Source organism: Phascolarctos cinereus, unplaced genomic scaffold (assembly GCF_003287225.1).
Source record: "Phascolarctos cinereus isolate Bilbo 61053 unplaced genomic scaffold, phaCin_HiC Scaffold_6;HRSCAF=336, whole genome shotgun sequence".
NCBI lineage: Eukaryota > Metazoa > Chordata > Mammalia > Diprotodontia > Phascolarctidae > Phascolarctos > Phascolarctos cinereus.
The window spans coordinates 2,037,737-2,056,528 of NW_027556069.1; the positions used below are offsets into that span (position 1 = coordinate 2,037,737).

At 46.6% G+C, this 18,792-nt stretch overlaps 1 long non-coding RNA gene across 7 annotated transcripts; it reads left to right on the forward strand.

The window, feature by feature from the left end:
* The first annotated feature begins 1,953 nt into the window (after positions 1–1,953).
* Positions 1,954–12,302, forward strand: LOC144458181 (uncharacterized). 7 transcript variants are annotated; one of them, XR_013487738.1, is made up of 5 exons: positions 1,954–4,981; positions 5,538–5,653; positions 6,756–7,990; positions 9,625–9,728; positions 9,823–12,302. It is a non-coding gene; the product is annotated as an uncharacterized LOC144458181 (long non-coding RNA). The 7 variants fall into 7 exon arrangements; XR_013487740.1 differs by lacking the exon at positions 6,756–7,990 and having other exon boundaries at positions 1,963–4,981; XR_013487741.1 differs by lacking the exons at positions 1,954–4,981; positions 5,538–5,653 and having other exon boundaries at positions 5,660–7,990; positions 9,823–9,946; positions 10,056–12,302.
* Positions 12,303–18,792: the final 6,490 nt, after the last annotated feature.

The following is an 18,792-nucleotide window of genomic DNA, read 5'->3' on the forward strand; positions in this document are numbered from 1 at the left end:
CTAAAGGCCAGGACGGTTTTGTTCTTGTCTTTGACTCCCCAGGACCTACCTCGCCCACTGCCTGGAACGCAGTAGGAACTGTCTACGTGAGGATTTTGCAATCGACAATGAGAGTGTGCACTTGTGGCCGTGGGCCACTCTGTGGTTTCTCAGGCTGGGGCAGGGGAGGTCCCTCTTGTGGCTCTCTTGGCTTGGCAGAAATGCCACTCATTTACACCCATGTCTGTTTGTGTTCAGGTTTCTCCAAGACAAAGAGTTAGCTGGCAGAAGACTCCAAAGGCAAGTTACCCCTACCAGTGAAAGCCCAGATGTGGTGGGTGGCAAGACCCCTGGGGGCTAGGGCCCTTGGTGTCTGTAGCCACTCAGCACACTGTCCTGCCCAGGCCTTCCTCCTCTCCCTCACTCCCCTAAAGAGCTCTCTGTTTTGTAGGAAGACTCTGGGGACAGTCCCAGTCTGAGCCCAGCTGCTGTCCTTGCCCCAGAGGCAGGGGCTTCTATCTCTGAGCCTCTCTGCCCAGCCCTGTCCCTTCTCACTGCCTCTGGAAGGGCTCATTCAGCATCTCAGGATTCTCAGTGAAGGGCCCAGATGAAAGAGGTGGCGTCTTTTTCCAGAGAAGGAGGGTCTCTGTGACCACAGGGCCCTGGCAGGCCTTCTTTGCCATTTTTGGGCCTCATGCCCCAGGGCCAGTCTGGCGAGGCCCAAGACGCCCCTCTCAGAATCATGTTGGTTTTCACTCAAAGAGGAAGGAAATGCTAACTTGCATTTGGGAGTTGGATCCCAAAGTATCAAGTTAGGGAGCCTTGCTTCCAGCCTCCCCTTTGGAAAGGTTTCAGGTCCTTCTGTTCCTGGGGACTGAACCATCACAGAACCCAGGGGAAGGAGGAAGGGAAGGGAAGAAGCCTTTCTTCCCACCTACAATGGGCCAGGCACTAGGCTAAAGTCCTTTACAAGTCGCTCATGGGAGCTTCACCACAGCCCTGGGAAGCAGGTTCTGTTCTTAGCCCCATTTTACTGTTGAACAAACTGAGGCAGACAGGTGACACGGCTTGCCCTGCCCCATGTCTGGCAAGCGCCTGAGGCCAGAGCTGTGTTAAATGCTGGTGTTTTGGAAGGAAGAGATGTTGTGTTTAACAAAGCAGTGACAAAATGGCCCTGCCTGTCCCTCTGCACATTTTCTTTCCCCAACTGGACATTGAAATAAAATTTGCTCTTTTTTTGTCAGGTGATGACCCCCTCTCCTTCACTCCCCTAATGGAAACACCCGCTTGCACAAGCCTACTGGACTGAACACACCATCTACACCTGCTGTCTGATCACGTGCGCTTAAGTTAATTTCGATGAAGAAATAGACCATTTCCCCCATTTGTTATCACCCCAATCCATCGCTTCATTTTTGAGTACAAGCCCTCCGTTATAATAAATCAATCTAGCCTCAAAGCCTCAATCCACATGTTGGCAAGTCAGGCCTTGGGCAAGCTACCACCTTTCAGGAGGCCCCAGGCCAGGGGCCTCAACCTCCAATGGAAAAGGTTCCCTGAGGGCCAAATTGACTTAGAAAGGCAGAAATGAGGATTATCTACTTTGAAGTCTGTTGTTTATTCTGCTCAGCATTTCCCAATTAGATTTGAATCTGCTTTGGGCATCCCCAACTCAGGGGACTGTTGCACCTGTGCTCTCTAAGCAAATCTCTAAGACTCTAAGTGCAGAGAATATGCTGGCCTCCAGAAGGAGGAATAAGGGGGAGTTTTCTCCCCTGAACAAGGAGATCACAGCTCCAGTCCCCAATCCAGCTTTCCTGGAGAGCTTCCTTTGCTTTCTCTGAGAACTGCTTCTTCATCTCCTTTTGCCTCTCTTCTAGGAGATCAGGTCTTTCCTGCCCTCCCCCACCTCATGGCAATGGAGACTGAGTAGCTACATCCACTAAAGGCTCCACCCCAGCCCCATGGCTCTGCTTTCAGTAGGAGAACAGATGGGGGGGTGGGAAGGGGGCTTCCAGGTTAGGCTTTCTCTCCAGCTCCTCCTGCCTTGCTGCAGAGAAAGCATGGTTACCTCCACCCAGCTGTGACGGTAAGACTTCCTTACAGTGAAGGGGGTGGAAGAAATTTTGTTTGAAACGGTCAAGGATGGAGGGGAGTTGGCAGGCCACAGAGCAGGGCTTCCAGAAGAGCAGCAGCAATGGGCCACATGATGGCCTAGAAGGGTTGCAGTAACTCAGAAATAGGGGAAGAGGAGGAGGCTGAAGCAGCAGCAGGCTGGCCTTTCCACCCAGGGCTGGGAGAATGGCAGGCCAAAGCCAGGGAGCCAGGGCCAAACCAAGAGGAGATATATGAAGAGTACAGGGGACCCCATTAAGACCTTATTGTCAACTGCTTTGATGGTCCTGGTACAGAGCTGAAGCCAGGTGGGAAATGAAAATTGGGGAGTGGGGAAAGAACAAACAAAGGAGAGAGAGGAGATGTGGCCTGACTCTTCCTTTCAGGTGACCTCCTCAGTCTGGTTTCTCCCATCCTCCCTCTCCCTCCTCTGGAGAGGTGGTCAAGGATCTCCCTGTTTGCAGAGGCCCAGCCCAGGCTCCATGTCTGGGCAGTGCCTTCTGCACTTCCTTGGTCCCTGAATCCAATGTCCTTCCGCACCAGTATGCATACACTCGCCTCTAGTGACCTTACATGCCTGCTGTCCTTCCCAAGGTCCCGCAGCCACTTCCAAGAGCACTCGAGGCAGCAAGAGGAGCTGCCTTCCAGTGACCGAAAATGATTACCCGTTCCCAAGTGCGTAACAAAAAGGAGGACGTGACTGTGAGCAAATCGGCACGCCTTATGATGAAGCAGAAGAAGCAGTCCAAGAAGCAGGTGGTTAAAGAGGAGCATCAGATCAGAGCTGAGGCCAAGAAAAAATCAAAAGTCCAGAAGAAGAAGTCGACCGCAGGGGAGGTAAAAGCCAAGCGCCCTGCGGTGGGCCCCCGTGGCAGTAGTGGACGCCGTGGCCAAGCTTGTCCCCGTGGACGAGCTGATTCCCCTGGCCAAGCTCGACCCTGAGGCCTTGCTGCCCAAGCTGCGCCCTATGACCAAGCTGGTCCGCACTCAGTTCAACCACATGTGAAGCATTAACGAGGCAAGAAAGGTATGAAGAAGTACGACAAGAGAGGCAGGCTGAATCTGAATACAGAAGACCTCGGTGAGTGCCTGGAGAGAGAGCACCGGGGCTGCTTCTATCCATGCCCCAAGTGCAAGTTCACCAAGTGGGTGCTGCCGCACCGAGAAGTGAATTTACAAGGCCATTGCCAACGAGGGCGGAGATGTGGTTAGCACCTTCCCATTTCTCCATGCTGAGTAAGGGCCTGAGCTCCACGTGGCTGTGTCTCTGTGTGTGTGTGTGTGCCTCGTGTGTCTCTGTATGTCTCTGTGTGTCTCTGTGTGCCTCTGTCCCTGGCTGAGCATCCCTGCCTGGAGAGGAAGCTGGCCTGGCAATCCTGACTCCTATCGCTCCCCAGCAGTATTGCCATGAGCACCCCGGGATCTTGCCCTCCCTCTTCTCTCAAATGCCTTCAATCTGAGCCCAGGCGTAGATAAAAATGCAGGTGAAAACAAAGAGGGCTTCCACCCAAAGGGGACCCCAAGCGGCCATCTTGCCTCAGATTTCCTGCCGACGTCTCTGCTAAAGCTGAGTCTTTTGGAACTTGAGAATTTCCTTCCACAGAAGGTGGAATGTGGTGCCTACCCTGCCCCCCTTCCAGCTGTAGCCATCCCTAGAGTCAGGCCAGAACTCTCCAGGTTCCTAAAACTCTTTCCTGTTTCAGTTAGTGCTAGATATACAAACATAAAAAGAACAAAGAGAAAAGTGATCTTTCTCCCATTTGTCATGTGTTTGTTCTCATGTCTAGATGGTCATGTAGGTGTCTGTCCTATGTTGTGTCTGTGATGTTTTCTACATGGTTCCATGGTTCTAGAGTTGTACTTTCTGACAACTACCCCTTGACTAATGACTTGTTTGCTCTCATGTTGTTGCAGGTATTAGAGGAGTCTGGATTCTCCTGGGACTCTTCTCAGAGTCTCCCTTCTGCAGTTTATGAAGTGGAAAGAAATAGATAGATAGATAGATAGATAGATAGATAGATAGATAGATAGATATAGATGTATACATATATATGTTTCAGATACTTTTGTGCCCCGACCTGCAGGGCCAGTATACGTGGGGGGTCGAGGAGGACCCTGGCTGAAAGGAATGGGTGAAAAGGAGGAGTGAGACCAAAAAGATGGTAGGCAAGGTCTAATTTTATTTTTTAGCATTACAAGCTTATGTAGGGTGAAGCGGGGAGGAGCAAAACTTCTGTTGACGTGGCAAAAGAGGAAGATAGGCCTTCAGGACTTTCCAGGGCAGTGTGCCAGCATCTTGCGGTTAGCACATCTGTTGACCTGGTACGTTATGGTACGGTTTGCCCCGGAACAAGCTGCTTGGGGTGTGGTGTTCTCACGGGGTTAGGGGCCCACTACCAGGTGCTGGCCTCCAACACTTTTGAGATTCCACAACAGAAGAATATATATTGTTACAGTGAAAGCAGATAAAAAGAATAAAAAAAAGTTTGTGAGGTTAATTTATCGTTGCCTTCATTTCAGAACAACAGGGAGTGAGGAGGCTGCACCCTCTCTGTGCCAGGCACTGTGCTAATCGTTGTGGACCCACAGGCACAGCTCAAGCAGTCCCTGCCTCAAGGAGTTTTCTTTCATGGCACGTAGGCACCTGGCAGATGGAGGAGGGCGCTCCAACAGTGGTCCTCTGGAGAGGTCTCTTCTGTGGCCCACCATGCCCAGCTACACCTCTCTGGTTATTCTCCTGAAACAGTATTAGAGTCTGGTAGGCTCTCACTTCCTCCCCAAGGAAGACACTCACACACACACACACACACACACACATAGAAAGGCGAGTGAGGGCCAAGAAGGGGAAGAGCAAAGATCCGTGGGGATGCACAAGAGGGACAGAGAGGTAAGAGGCTTGGTGAGCTGGCCAGAGTCCATGAAGGGGCAAAACAGGGTGGGCAAGGGCCTCAAGCCCTGTCTTGGGCAGATGGGGACAGTGACCCTGGAGAAAGGTCAAGCAGTGGGACCAGCTCACCCTTTTCCAGGTGAGGGTGGGCAGTTCTCATTGGAGGGCTAGCTTGTGGGAGAAGGATGACCTTTGTTTCCTTTGACCCCAGGAAGTCAAGCAGGCGGGATGGCTAGAAATTGCAGGGGGGAATTTGGCCTCCATGGCAGTGGAAGGGGTGGTCCCTGAAACTGGCTAGTTTCTGCACAATGGAAGTTTTCAAGCAGGGTGGGATGCATGACGCCTGCTTCTAGCCAATTTACCTTTAAGGCAGAGACACTACTTACTTACACCCTTTCCTCAATGACTAAACACTTAAACATCTCCACACGTGCAATCCAACTTTATTAGTCAAATAGAGCAAACTATATGAACAACAGCCAAGTCTCAGAAGGAACCATTAGCCTGCTTCCTAGAAGTTGAAGTAAGTATCTTTTCCACTGATGGTCATGTCAAGGTACCTACCAAGGTGGAGAAAGGCTTCAGGGACCAGCCCAGCTATGAGCTGTGTGGTTACTGTGGAAGGAACAGTTAACGTGCCTGCTGAGAGGACAACGTAGCAGCTCCTGTTGGGTAATGGGAGAGTGGGGGAGGAGGAATGGGAAGGGGGGCCAGGGAAGCTTGTGTGTGTGTATGCGTGCATGTGCTCGCGCACATGTGTGTGCAACTGTGTGGGCCACAACTACTCTCAAAGGCTAGAAAGGGGGACTTAGAAGACATGTTTTTTCAGGAACATCGTTTTTCCCCAAGCCAGTACAGACTGATGTGTTATTGCTAGGTTTTCTAAAATGCTTATTCTTTCCTTCTCTCTCTGTCTTTGACTTTGTCTCTTTTGGTCTCAATATCTGTCTCTCTTCCTTTCTGTCTCTCTGTCTCTGTCTCTGTTTGACTCTGTCTCTGTCTTAATGTCTCTCTGTCTGTCTGTCTCTCTTTACTACAACTCACAAAGTCCACGGAGAGAGTGTGCGATCGTGAACCTGTCACAGACCTGATTATATATACGTGTAGTTATACATACGTACACACACATGTCTTAGCACCCACCACACTAGACCCGCAGGCTGTGAGGAGGCCACTTCAGGGCACGGACTGTGCCTCATTTCACTTCCTCAACTTACCCACCAGCTGTCCAATGACCTGCACATCCCAGCCTGGTAGCTGACCACATGAACGCTGAATTGATCTCACTTAGCTAATCCCTCCCTTGCTCTAAAGCCCCTCACCCTTTCTGTTCTACACTGGTTTGCACTCGTTCGATCATGCCACAAAAGGGTCACTGAGTCCCAAGCCCTGTGCGACTTGTGTCCCCCACAGTGGACTGTAGGAATTTTGAGAACCAGTCCATGGGGATTTCCCACACACATTCCTGGCCTGTTACTCTGCAACGGATAGTCTCAGTGAGTCGCCTGGGTCTCTAAGACGTCATGTGAATTCCTCCAGGCACCTCAGTGACTTTGGCCTCCATGGCGCCATGACTTTTGCAGTTAGGATTTCTGGTCTTCATTCAGGACCAGGCCATGTCTAAAGCCCCAGAGGGAATGAAGACCCTCAGTGGGAAACAATCTCTTGCTGTTTTGACATTGTGCTTCCATTTACTCCTCTGATGAGACTCCACACAGATTTGTTTGAACTGTCTGCCCTGCCCATAGCCCCATTGTGTTGCATCTTACATTAGGGAAGAGGCCACAAGCTACCATCATTTGCTCCCAGCATGGACATGGTCAAAGTAGAAGATTCACTGAAATCCTTCCAATGAATCACTTTCACCCACACTGGCAAACTCTCCCACACGCTGGATGCTGAAGCCTTCCAACAAAGCAGGGAGGTAGCATTCGGGAGGGACACCTTGGGAAGATTTGGGACCCCTCTGACACTGCAATCAGGCTTGCCACCACGAGGCCGACTCTCCTAGGGTAAGACCCAGAGATAACTATCATGTTGAAAATCGTACCTGATTAGTGGCCTAGAGACATGTATAAGAAAAGAGCTGGCTGGGGATTGCAGGCAAAACAGCGTTTCCATTTCGGGGAGATCAGTGGGGAGGAGGTAAGGTTCGAATGGGACTTTGCAGGGTGGTAGGAATTGAATTGAACAGCTGAAGGGAGGAGAGGGCAGTGCAGGGAGGGGGTGTGTGTGTGGAGCGAATCCAGGCATGGAGAACGATATAAGCAAAGGCAGAGAGGGGGTGGGAAAGGGTAGAGGGGTTCCAAGAAAAGAGAGGAGTCCAGTTTGGCTGAAGCCTGGGCTAGCTTGGTGGGAAGCGGCCTGCGATAAGGCAGGAAAGATAAGGGAGTGCCAGATTGCAGAGGCCTTGAATGTCAGGAAAGAAAGTAACCCTTCTTGACTCAATTGGCAATAGGGAACCATGGAAGGGTTTTGAGCAGAGCAAACCCACAACCAGATGTATGAACAAGGAAGATGAGTCTGGCATTGGCATGCAAGATGCGTTGGATGGGGGAGAGTGTGGACTATTGCAGTAGTCCATGAGGAGCAAAAAGAGAAGATGCACAGTCACAGCAGGAACAGAGGGGAGGACACACATGCGAGATGTCTATCCCAGGGAGGAGGGAACAGTCAGAGTTGGTAAGTGAAGGGGATGTGAGAAGTGAGAGAGGAGGGAGCTTTTTAAGGCTTTGAAAAGGGGACATTGGAAGGAATAGTGAAGTGAGAGGATGCAGCTGCTCTGTGGGAAAGACGCTGGGCTCATGCTTATGTGATGATGTCCTGAAAACCGTTGGCCTTATGGGGCTGGAGCTGTGAAGAGAACTCATCTGTGGGGAGGTGCTAGGTGAAGCTGCTAAAGGAGTGGAGAAGATCCCCAAGGGATTCTCAAGGGAGGCTAGAGGCAACATCTTAAGATGTCTGGAAGAGGATGATTAGCCCTACAAAGAAACCGAGAAGCATCCATTGGTGAGTGGTAGGTTGAGAACCAGGAGAAGGTGGTGTCTATAAGGCCAAGGGAGGAGGAGATGGTCAGGGGTGTCCGATGCTGCATAGGGGCCGCTGAGAATGGGTACTGAGAAAAAAGTCAGTTTAAGGGGATTCGGCAAACTATGGAGATCCGCCTATAACTTGATGGAGAGGGAAGTGAGGAGAACTAGGGGAGCAGTGTGATAGCTTAACACCATACTGATAGTCGGAGAGGTCTGAAAGACCTCAGAGCTGTGACTAAGGCAAGGATCGATTCTGAACCAGTTATGGTTTCCTGGACGGGGCTTCCGGATGTGGCCAACGTGTTTACGTGTTTTTTCTGACGGTAGATATTTTGTGGGATTGTGGGACAGGAGGGGAGCTATGTTGACGGGTAATCATAGACAGGTAGAAAATTATATGTTATTCATTGAAATAAATGAATTTGACTGTAAATTATTAGGAACCAAGTTTAGGAGGTGGTATTCATTATCAGGTTTTCAAGAAAACACTTATTTTATCTACAAAGAAGAGACCATATGGATCAGTTTTCCTGATTTTTAACACTCTCTTCTGCTTTTTCCTGTTTTTTTCTTTTCTAAAATATTATTTGTTGGGGAATAGTTATCTGGGAGGCGAGAGGGGAAGAGGCATTGGGAGCAATATTGATGCTGTAAAAGTAAAAAGAACCAGTTCAATTCATTATTGCTTTAAAGATCGGGCCATTAGCTTTGGTGATTAGCAGGTCATCAGTGACTTCAAAGAAAGCAGTTTCTGTAGAACTTTCGGGGAGGAACCTAGAGGAGAGAGGGGGGTAAGCAAATGGAAACATTGGGGGAAGCCAACCTTTCGGGAAAGTTTAAAAATGAAAGGGATGTGGGATGGTAGAAGGGTCAAGGAAGGAGTGTCTAGGCCATCTGCAGTAGATACAGTTTTAGATAGTCTTTGCTTTAAGAAATATCCAGCTAATGTTTGTCTACAAGGTGTCTACTTCAGAAATACATTTGGCTGAATTCAGGTTAAAATCTCATGCAAAGCACTTTGGATTTGAATTCTCCTGGCGTGCCCAGAGAGAGGAACCACTGAAGCAAATGTGTTGCTCATAGCATCAGGGTGACATGAAGGAAGCAGCTTGTGAATTGGATAACCTTCTGCTGTGGACATCGACTGAACTGGGTGTCCGTCCCATGTTCCTGGACTCTCAGCATCTTGGGGCTAATTATATAGCAATAAAGTCTTTACTCATGACTTCCACTTATAGAATTCCTGGTCCAATTTGGCACCATTACTGTGGATATATCCAGGGGTGTGCTGGAGCGCATTTTAAATTTTCATTTGAATATTGCTACCTAGGAAATTGGCAAACACTACAAACCAGGGCACTATTTCTTGCTTTTTTCACGGTCGAGACTAAGGAGAGTAAAGGAAAATATATTTGTAATACAGGTTAAACCTAAAACTTGGTTCTGTGCACATCTCCCCCACACACCTGGAGAGCTGGTTGTTAAATATTTACCACCATAACCCTGGATACATCTACTCACTGGAAGATAGCAGAAGACACAGAAGTTGGAAGGTGGAGTATATGGGAGCTGGTCGTTTATAGGTTCATATTTGTTGTTGAATCCTTTCAGTTGCGTCCGACTCTCCGTGAGCCCACCTGGGGTGTACTTGGCAGAGATACTGGAATGGTTTGCCATTTTCTTCTCCAGCTCATTTTACAGATGAAGAAACTAAGGTAAACAGGGTTAAGGGACTTGCCCAGGGTCACACTGCTAGTAGGTGCCTGCGGCTGGATTTGAACCAAGGAAGATGTCTCTTCCTAACTCCAGACTCAACACTCTTATCTACCACAACCCTACCTGGCTTCCCATGGGGCCACATCAGTCCCTGAAAAATGCTAGAGACTCACCAGAGAGGGAAGGAGAAGAGTTTTGACTGGTTACAGGCTGAGAGGTGAGTATTCTATGTTTTTTGTGGGGTTAAATAAAATCCATCCTATGTGCAATGTATTCGTAGCCTCAGTAATTGCAAGGAACCACAGGGTTCTTTATGTGTCCTTCAGTGACCCAGGCATGACTGAAAAACTGATGTTCCCACAGAGAAGCCAAACAAAGCGGGATTAGTGAGAAGACCCCTCCAGAGGGAATGCTGTCCCTGTTAAGCCAGACTTTCAGCTGAGGGCCACGTGTTGAAATATCTGTGATCCAAAATGTACTTCTTCCTCTAGGGTGAAAAAGCAACTCCCCTGTTTAGCTTTGAAAGCCCTTCACAAAGTGGCCCCAACCTGCCTCTGCAGCTCCATTGGACATCCCTTCCCTTCCTGCACACTTTGTTCTGCCAAACAGGCTACCTCCGTGTTCCTCACTCACAACACCCCATCTCCCACCTCCGTGCCTTTACACTGGCTGCCCCCCACCCCTGCAATGCCCTCCCCATGAAGCCTTTCCTGATTCCCACCCCCCACCTGCTTGTGCCTTCTTTCCCCAACTACTAAATATGTATGTATGTGTATATATGTATTTATACTCTTTGTAGTTATACTGTAGATATTGTTATTATTATTATAAGTATTTGGTCATCCCTATTGGAGTGTTATCGCTTTGTCAGTAGGGATGCTGACCTCTGCAATAGCAAAGCTTAGCACAGTGCCTGGAACCCAGCAGGTGCTTCATGAGGACTTGCCGATTGATTACAGAAAAGAAGAGAGTCTTAATTGATTACCAAGGGAAGACATGACTATAAAGTTGTGTCATTATAAAGAGTAAAATTGTGTTCAGAAGTCATGGCATTTACAGCCAGAAGGGCTCCTTCCATAGGCAAAGGGTCTCATTTGAAAGGTGAGGAAACCGAGGCTCATTAAAAAATTAAAAAGGTCTTGAGCATTTTTTCATATGACTATAGATGGCTTTAATTTCTTCATCTGAGAAGTCTCTGTTCATATCCTTTGACCATTTATCATTTGGGGAATGGCTTGTGTTCTTATAAATTTGTCTTAATTCTCTATATATTTTAGAAATGAGGCCTTTATCAGAGAGACTAGGTGTAAAAATTCTTTCCCAATTTTCTACCTTCCTTCTAATCTTAGTTGCATTGGCTTTGTTTGTGCAAAAACTTTTCAATTTAATGTAATCAAAATGATCCATTTTCCTTTTCATAATGTGCTCTATCTCCTGTTTGGTCATGAATTCTTCTGTTCTCCATAGATGTGATAGGTAAACTATTCCATGTTCTCCCAGTTTACTTACGGTATCAGCCTTTATATCTAACTCATGAACCCATTTTGAGTTTATTTTGGTATATGGTGTGAGATTTAGGTCTATGCCTAGTTTCTGCCATACTCGTTTCCAGTTTTCCCAGCAGTTTTTTTTCAAAGTGTGGGTTCTTATCCCAGAAGCTGGGGTGTTTGTGTTTATCAAATAATAGATTAGAGAAATGCAAATCAAAACAACTCTGAGTTACCACATCACACCTATCAGGTTGACCAGCATGACAAAACAGGAAAATGATAAATGTTGGAGAGGATGTGGGAAAATTGGAACGCTAATACATTGGTGGTGGAGTTGCAAAATGATCCAACCATTTTGGAGAACAGTTTGAACTATGCCCAAAGGGCTACAAAAATGTGTATACCCTTTCATCCAGCAATGTCACTTCTAGGGCTACATCTCAAAGAGATCAAACAAATGGGAAAAGGACCCACATGTACAAAAATATTCATAGCAGCTCTTTTTGTGGTGGCAAAGAATTGGAAATTGAGACGGTGCCCATCAACTGGGGAATGGCTGAGCAAGTTGTGGTATATGAATGTAATGGAATACTATTGTGCTATAAGAAATGATGAACAGGCTGACTTCAGAAGAACCTGGAAAGACTTATATACTATGATGCTGTGTGAAGTAAGCAGAACCAAGAGGACTTTGTACACAATAACAGCGACTTCGTGCAATGACTAAGAATGTCAAACTGAACCCTTCTCAGTATTACGAGCATCTAAGACATCTCCAGAGGCCTCGGAATGGAAAATGCTGTCCACATCCAAAGAAAGAACTATGGAAGTCGAATCACTATCACTTATTTTTACCTTCTGTTGAGTTTTGTTTCATCCTTTTGATGGTTCCTCCTATTGGTTTTAATTGTACTTACAAGTTCACTAATGTCAAAATATGTTTAATGGGTATGCAAATGTAAACTGTATGAGATTGTGTGCCATCTTGGGGAGGGGTGGGTGAGGAAAAAGGAGAAAAATTTTCAACTGAAAAGCATGTGGAAAAAAAAGTAAAATAAAATAAAAAAGAATTAGAAAGGTCAATGTGCTGCCCAATGTCACCCAACCTTTGGGGACAGAAAGGTGCCAAAAACCCAGGACTGTGTTCGTGCTCCCAAGATAGTAATGAGCAGTTGTGCCCCTGTTACCTGGAGAGGAGGAGGGTCCCAAAATGGCCTCCTTCCCTTCCCGCAGAGGAGGAGTGCAGGGAGGAATGTTTGTTTTTATTTCTGTTTGCCAGAGCATCCCCACGGGAGAATGGAAGGGCCTTGGGAGCGGCTCCTGTTTCCCTTCTGTATGTGGATCTTGGTGCCTAGTTCAGTGGAAGCCTGGCAGCACTGAGGGAGAGCTTGCTAATGAGTACACAGATGGGAGAGCACCTAACAAGGGGCTGTGCCACTGAGTATAGGAGGTGGCTTTTGTGCAAATAGGTGAGGACTCCTTCATCTCAGTCCAATTTCTCTCCCTTTTTTTAAAGAAAATTTTTCCAATCTCTCTTTTAAAGGGCGAGTGAGCCCTGTGGCCCTCACCTCTGGCCCACAGCTGAGGCTGCAGATACATGTATTCGGTGTGAAGTAGATTCCCAGTTTGGAGGAGTGGAGAGGCAGGTATCATTAATCCTCTAACAGGATCTGTGTGCATGTGTCTCTCTGTCTGTCTGTCTCTGTCTCTATCTCTGTCTCTGTCTCTCTCTCTCTCTCTCTCTCTCTCTCTGCCCCTGTCTCTGTCTCTCTGTCGCTGTCTCTCTCATTACTAAAAATGTATTCCAATCTAGTCTCTGCGTAATTGCCTGGATGACCATAGGTCATCATTTGACCTCTGTAGACCTCACTTTCCCCCTGTGTAAAATGAAAGGGCTTAAAAGATGACAATTCGGTCTGCTCAAGTTCTTCATCAGATGTTTCCAAAATTATTTAGCTAACTGCCCCCTTTTCAAAAAAAAATTACTCAGCGCCTCCCTGGAAATCTACTTTCTTTAACCTTTATATATTTTTTAAAATTTGCATCATTTGAAAAAAATTTAAAAAATTTTTCGAAAAAATGATGCATTTTAAATTTAATAATTTATTTTAAATTCATGGCTTTCCCCCTGCATTGAAATTTTGATGATATAATATTGTGCCATATAACTATATAGTATGTTGTAAACAAATCATTAAATACACATATTCCTCAGATGCCTGCCAGACTTCCTGACATTGTTCAACATCCTCACCTGCCAACGCTTGCTTCTTCAGACCTGTCACTGGACTTGATTGCCGATCAGTTATGACTTGCATTTTTTGTGCTTATTTGGAAAATAATCTAATCGCTATGACTTTAACTCTGTTACACAACAGATGAAACATGTACGAATGGTTTTTCAGAATTTTCTTCTTGGGGCTTCTAGGTGGCCAGTATATAGAGGACCTGCCTTGCAGTCAGGAGGACCTCATTTCAAATCTACCCTCAGACACATAACACTCACTAGCTGTGTGACTCTGGGCAGGTCACTTAACCCCAATTACCTCATAAAAAAAACAAAAACGAAAACAATATACTTCTCTTCTTTATGTTTCAACTGCCCCTTATTTTTATTCAGTGCCCCCTGCAATTGCACCCTATGCTACTACCATCTGCCTGGATCGTTCCAGCGCCCCCAGAGGGCAGTATCACCCGCTTTGGGAGCTAGATCTATGACCTTAAGCATGACCATGAACAAGCCCCTTCCCCTCCATAGGCCTCAATTTCCTACCCTGTAAAAGTAGGAGGTTTTCTTAGATGACCTTGTGAGGCCCCTTCCAGCCTAACTCCATGTTGCCCGTGCTAGGGGCAGAGCAGCACCTCTGGCCCTGTCTTCTCCTCCCCCTCTGCTCCTGTCCCTCCCTGGGGGTGCCCCTCTGGCCCTCGCCTACTCTTCTCTCTGCCCTTTCCTGTGCCTTCACCTGCATCCCTTTATCCCTAGGGTGCAGAGTAGGCTCCATACTTTCTGTCATTGGGGGACCTGGAGGCAGGGTGTGTCTGAGGGTCTCCTGAGAGAGGTAGGCCTCATTTCAGATCCTTCTCCACCCTCTAGGTGAGAGGATCAAGGGTCTGGGGTCTGGGGGAGAGGGACCCGGAAGGAGCTTCTGGAGGCGCTGAAGCCACTATGGTTGTGTTTCATCAGGGGTCTGAGTGCGAGGTGCTGCCTTGGGCCTCTTAGACCTGCTGATGCCTTTACTACATGGCCCTGTGGGCCTTTGTCCAATCAGAAATGGGGAAGGGTGGTTTCTGTAGGGTATTTGATATGTTCAATATGATATAACTAATATAATATTTGATGAGGGAATTTTGAGCTTAGCTGATTCATGGAGACTAAGTGAAGAAGTTATTAGTTAATGAAGAGCCCTGATTGTCCCAGAGCTCATGAAGATAAGAATTAAATAGGTCAAGTGTCAGGCCAGATGGTGACCTGAAGAACAGGTGGGTCTTCTGGATGACCCCCCAAAATGTCCAGACCACCAGGCCTCCCCCCCCAAGTGTCCAGGAGAGGGCCCATTCTTCCAGGACAGGACTTGGCCATTTTATAAAAATTTAAACACTCCCTGGCAGAGATTTCTCCTTTTCCTCCTTGCCTCTGCTGCCTCCCTCAGTCACTGCCCACATGGCATCTTGTTTAGACTTCCGGCCCTGAAGGAGGGCCATCGCTTGGGTACAGGTGAGTGGGGGAGATGCCTGGGCCTGCAAAGAGGGGGCTGCCTGGAAACAGAAAGGAAAGCTGCACTGACTTGCAGGAAACGTCACCCTAACAATCAAGTCTGCTTACTTGCTCACAGTTTTTCCCTCCTGTATTTGTATTTCTGAGTCAAAATTCTGTTTTGTACCTAGGCTCTAGTGAAAACCCATTCCTCTTCCCATCCAAAGAGGCCTCTTTCTGGATCATAGCCCACACGTCAAGTGGCTGCCCCTTCTGTGATCTTAACAATACAGAACCAGCACCACAGGGGCTCGTGACTGCCCTCTGTAAATTGGGGATGAGACACCACCCTTCCCAGTCATTGACTCCTAACTTCTCATTACGAAAACCCCAATGATTTCTTCGTGGAAAAGGAAGCAGTTGGCTCAGGGCAATGCTCTCCTCTCATGTTCTTCCCATGTTTATAGAAATGGGTTTGCATGCACATATATGTACACAGTCTTCTTTCTCGATCTATCCCTTCTGCTAGCAAAAAAATCTCAGAATCTGCTTTTGGCTACATGCAGGCTGTCCCAAAGGTCTTAGTGCATTTAAGCTCTAATTACTTCAGATGCATAAATGCTACAAAGTTTTAAAAAAATAATTTGATATTTTAAAGTTTCTTTTACACTCACTGTGGTTGTGAATTTTGAATAACAAATTTTTCATTTAAATTTTGCCGTGATGAGAGAATCCTGTAACCTTGAATTGCATTTAACATATTATGGATGCTACTTTCTCAGAGCTGTGGATAGTAAAGGGGATTCTCTTCCTTTGCCACCTTGATCACCTGATCTCGCTCTGCTAGCTTTTTTTTTCTCTTGTGGGGCCATGTGAAAGCTGTCCTATATGCATCAAAACTTTGCTGTTTGCATTATCTTCATGCTAGGATTGCACGTGGAGTCTTTCCAGTCATTGATTCTCAGTTGATGAGAGTTTTTAGAAAGTTTGAAAATCAATTAATGTCCAGCTCATGATGATGGTTATGTTGAATTTTCACAGGAGAAAAAGCAATGTTTTGAAAATTAAAATAATCTTTCAAATGTTGTTTTTCATGAGTTTGTGGTATTACCAGCCTCTTAATCAGCTTTGCCATCACACTCGTGTGCTTTTAGTGATGACGTGTTCTGCACTATCATTCTTAAGATCCAGGAGCTTACCCCAAAGCAGAGAGGAGAAGGATCCTGCAACCAGTTATCGAAAATGAGTGCAGACACTGAAATGCACAGTGAAGAGTCTGGTACCAACCAAGAGGAAGTTGATGAGAGGGCAGAGAAGCAAGCAGCAGGTGTGTCCTCCAAGGGGAGAAATACAGTAGCTCAGGCAGCAGTTGACGATTCTGAAATCCAGGAGGAAGTGGAGCCCCAGGGAGCTGCTGCAAACCCTGGCCCAGCACCTAGGCAGAGGCCTGATGTGTTTCCTTACCACCCCTAAATATTCATGGGGCCCAAGCAAAACAGAAGAAAATATGACCAGAAAGGCAGGCTGATCTGTAATGGTATCGATCTGTGTGACTGCCTGCAGGTTGATTGTGCCGGCTGCTTCTACTCATACCCCAGGTGCAACTCCAGGAAATGTGGAGTCAAGTGCCACCAGAATCTCAAGTGGATTTATAACAAGGTGGAGGATGAATCTGGCAAGCTGGTCAATGCATTTCCCTTTGCATTTCCTGAATAAGGTCCTGGCAACACTGAGCTCCCCTTTCTGTTGAGGGTTGAGCTGGCTTTTTTTACAAATGAGTTTTAGGCCTTGGGCAAAGAGTTGGAATGGACCTAGTGTCAACTAATCATTCCAGATTTGGGAATCAAAGCCATCCTCCCGAAAGGATTCCATTATTTTTGGATTTTTTTGTGTGTGTGTGAAGAAGAGGCTAAGTCTTTCTTGCCCTGCCATCTTTCCCCCTTCAGCCTGTTCAGATATGTCTTTAAAGTTTGAAAAAAAGAAAGGAGCCTCAATTTCGAAAGCCAGGAGTTTACTGTTCTTCATGTTATCATTAGTGCTTGATGGTAAAAAACAAACAAACAAACAAACAAACAGAAAACAACTTCAGTGTTAATTGCTACTGAATGTGATAATAAGATCATATCCACCATATGGTGGCAAATATTTGCTTGTAACAGTTTTATTTGTTGTTATGTTGTTGTATTTTGGATTCTTCTCCAATTTAATCTTTCGTGTTGAGTGATAGTAGATAAATTGTTAAGCTCTTCAGATGTCTTCATAGAGAAAATGGATAAGTATTGTTGAAGTAATAGCATTTAAAGACAAAAAAATTAAAAAAACCCATCTACAAATTCAAAGCTGGTTTTTAATATCAAAGAATTCCCTTCAATTCGGAATCCACGCACGGCTCTTTGCAACCATGTTCAATGGGGTACACCTGGGGAGGTAGGGACTCCCCACCAATAGGGTGAAGGGAAGAAAGATACCCCAAAAAGGTCACAATGAATCAGATGTGACTGAAAATGAGTGAACCAAAAAATAGGAGCAGTGACGTGGTGTAGGGAATACAGTGGTGGGCCTGGAATCAGGAAGGCTCATCTTCCTGAGTTCAAATCCGGCCTCAGACACTAGCTGTGTGCCCTGTGCAAGTCACTCCACCTGTTTCCCTCAGTTTTCTCTTCTATACAATGAGCTGGAGAAGGAAATGGCAAACCACTCCATTATCTTTGCTAATAAAACCTTAAATGGGGTTTCAAAGAGGCAGAGGTGACTGAAAATAAGTGAACAAAACGAAAAAAAAAACAAGAAAGATCACATCTGGAGGGCAGGCTGGCCTGCCTCACCCAGAGGATAGTGTGAAACTTGGTCATCCAACCAGAACAAGGGCAGGAGGGACTTACCACCACCAGGTGGACTCTTCCCATTCAAGCTTTGCCTCTCAGGGAGAGCCTCCAAAGCTACATACATTTTCCCTTACTTGCTTGCAGAGGCCTAGGGGAGGGATGGAAATTGAATTTTTAATAGTAAGCAAGTTCAGCTGCCTTCAGGCAGACCGGTTGGTTTTTCTTTCTTTTTTTTTTATTTTTTAGGCAATTGGGGTTCAGTGACTTGCCCAGGGTCACAGAGCTAATAAGTGTTGAGTGTTTGGTCTCAGGCCAGATTTAAACTCAGGTCCTCCTGACTTCAGGGTAGGTGCTATATCCACTGAGTCACCTAGTTGCCCCTACACTGGCTGTTTGGTAGCCCTCCTATCCTTCCTCCCATGTCTGCCAGCATCATTGGAGATGGGACCACGATGGGGGTCTCTGATGCACTCCTACAAACAGCCTCCTGGAGGACAGCCTTGGGCAGCAACATCCTTGGCCACTATTATTATTGCTGTTGTCGCTGTCTCTAATTTTGGCTTTTATCACCATGTTTCAGATGCTGGCAAGGCAGCCAGGTTAGTTCACATCCATTTCTTCCTCCAGTGACCTGAGTAGTCAGGCTCCTTAACCCCCAATGCGTCCCAACTTTGGGTGATAACACTGTGTATTGGGAAAGGCCTCGTGGACTCAGAAGGGTGCCTGTGGCCTAGTTCCCTAGACGCATACTATCACCTTTTTCTAGCCTTCTAAGGCTTCATCATAAGAAGGAATATGTAAAATTTACCAAATTAGTATTTACTGAGGAGCCCTGGTCACATGAACCAGCTCAGCGTGGGCACATTTCCTTATGTGTAGCAAGTTATGCTATTATGGGGCAACCTGTAAGTGCTGGAGAACATGTCTGGGTAGGTAGAGAACCAGAGAATATAAAAATGGGTGGAATCTTAGAGACTACAGTTGAACAAAGAACATAGAATGTCAGAGTTGGAAAGGACATTAGAATAGTAACAACTGTTAAGGGATTTTAAAA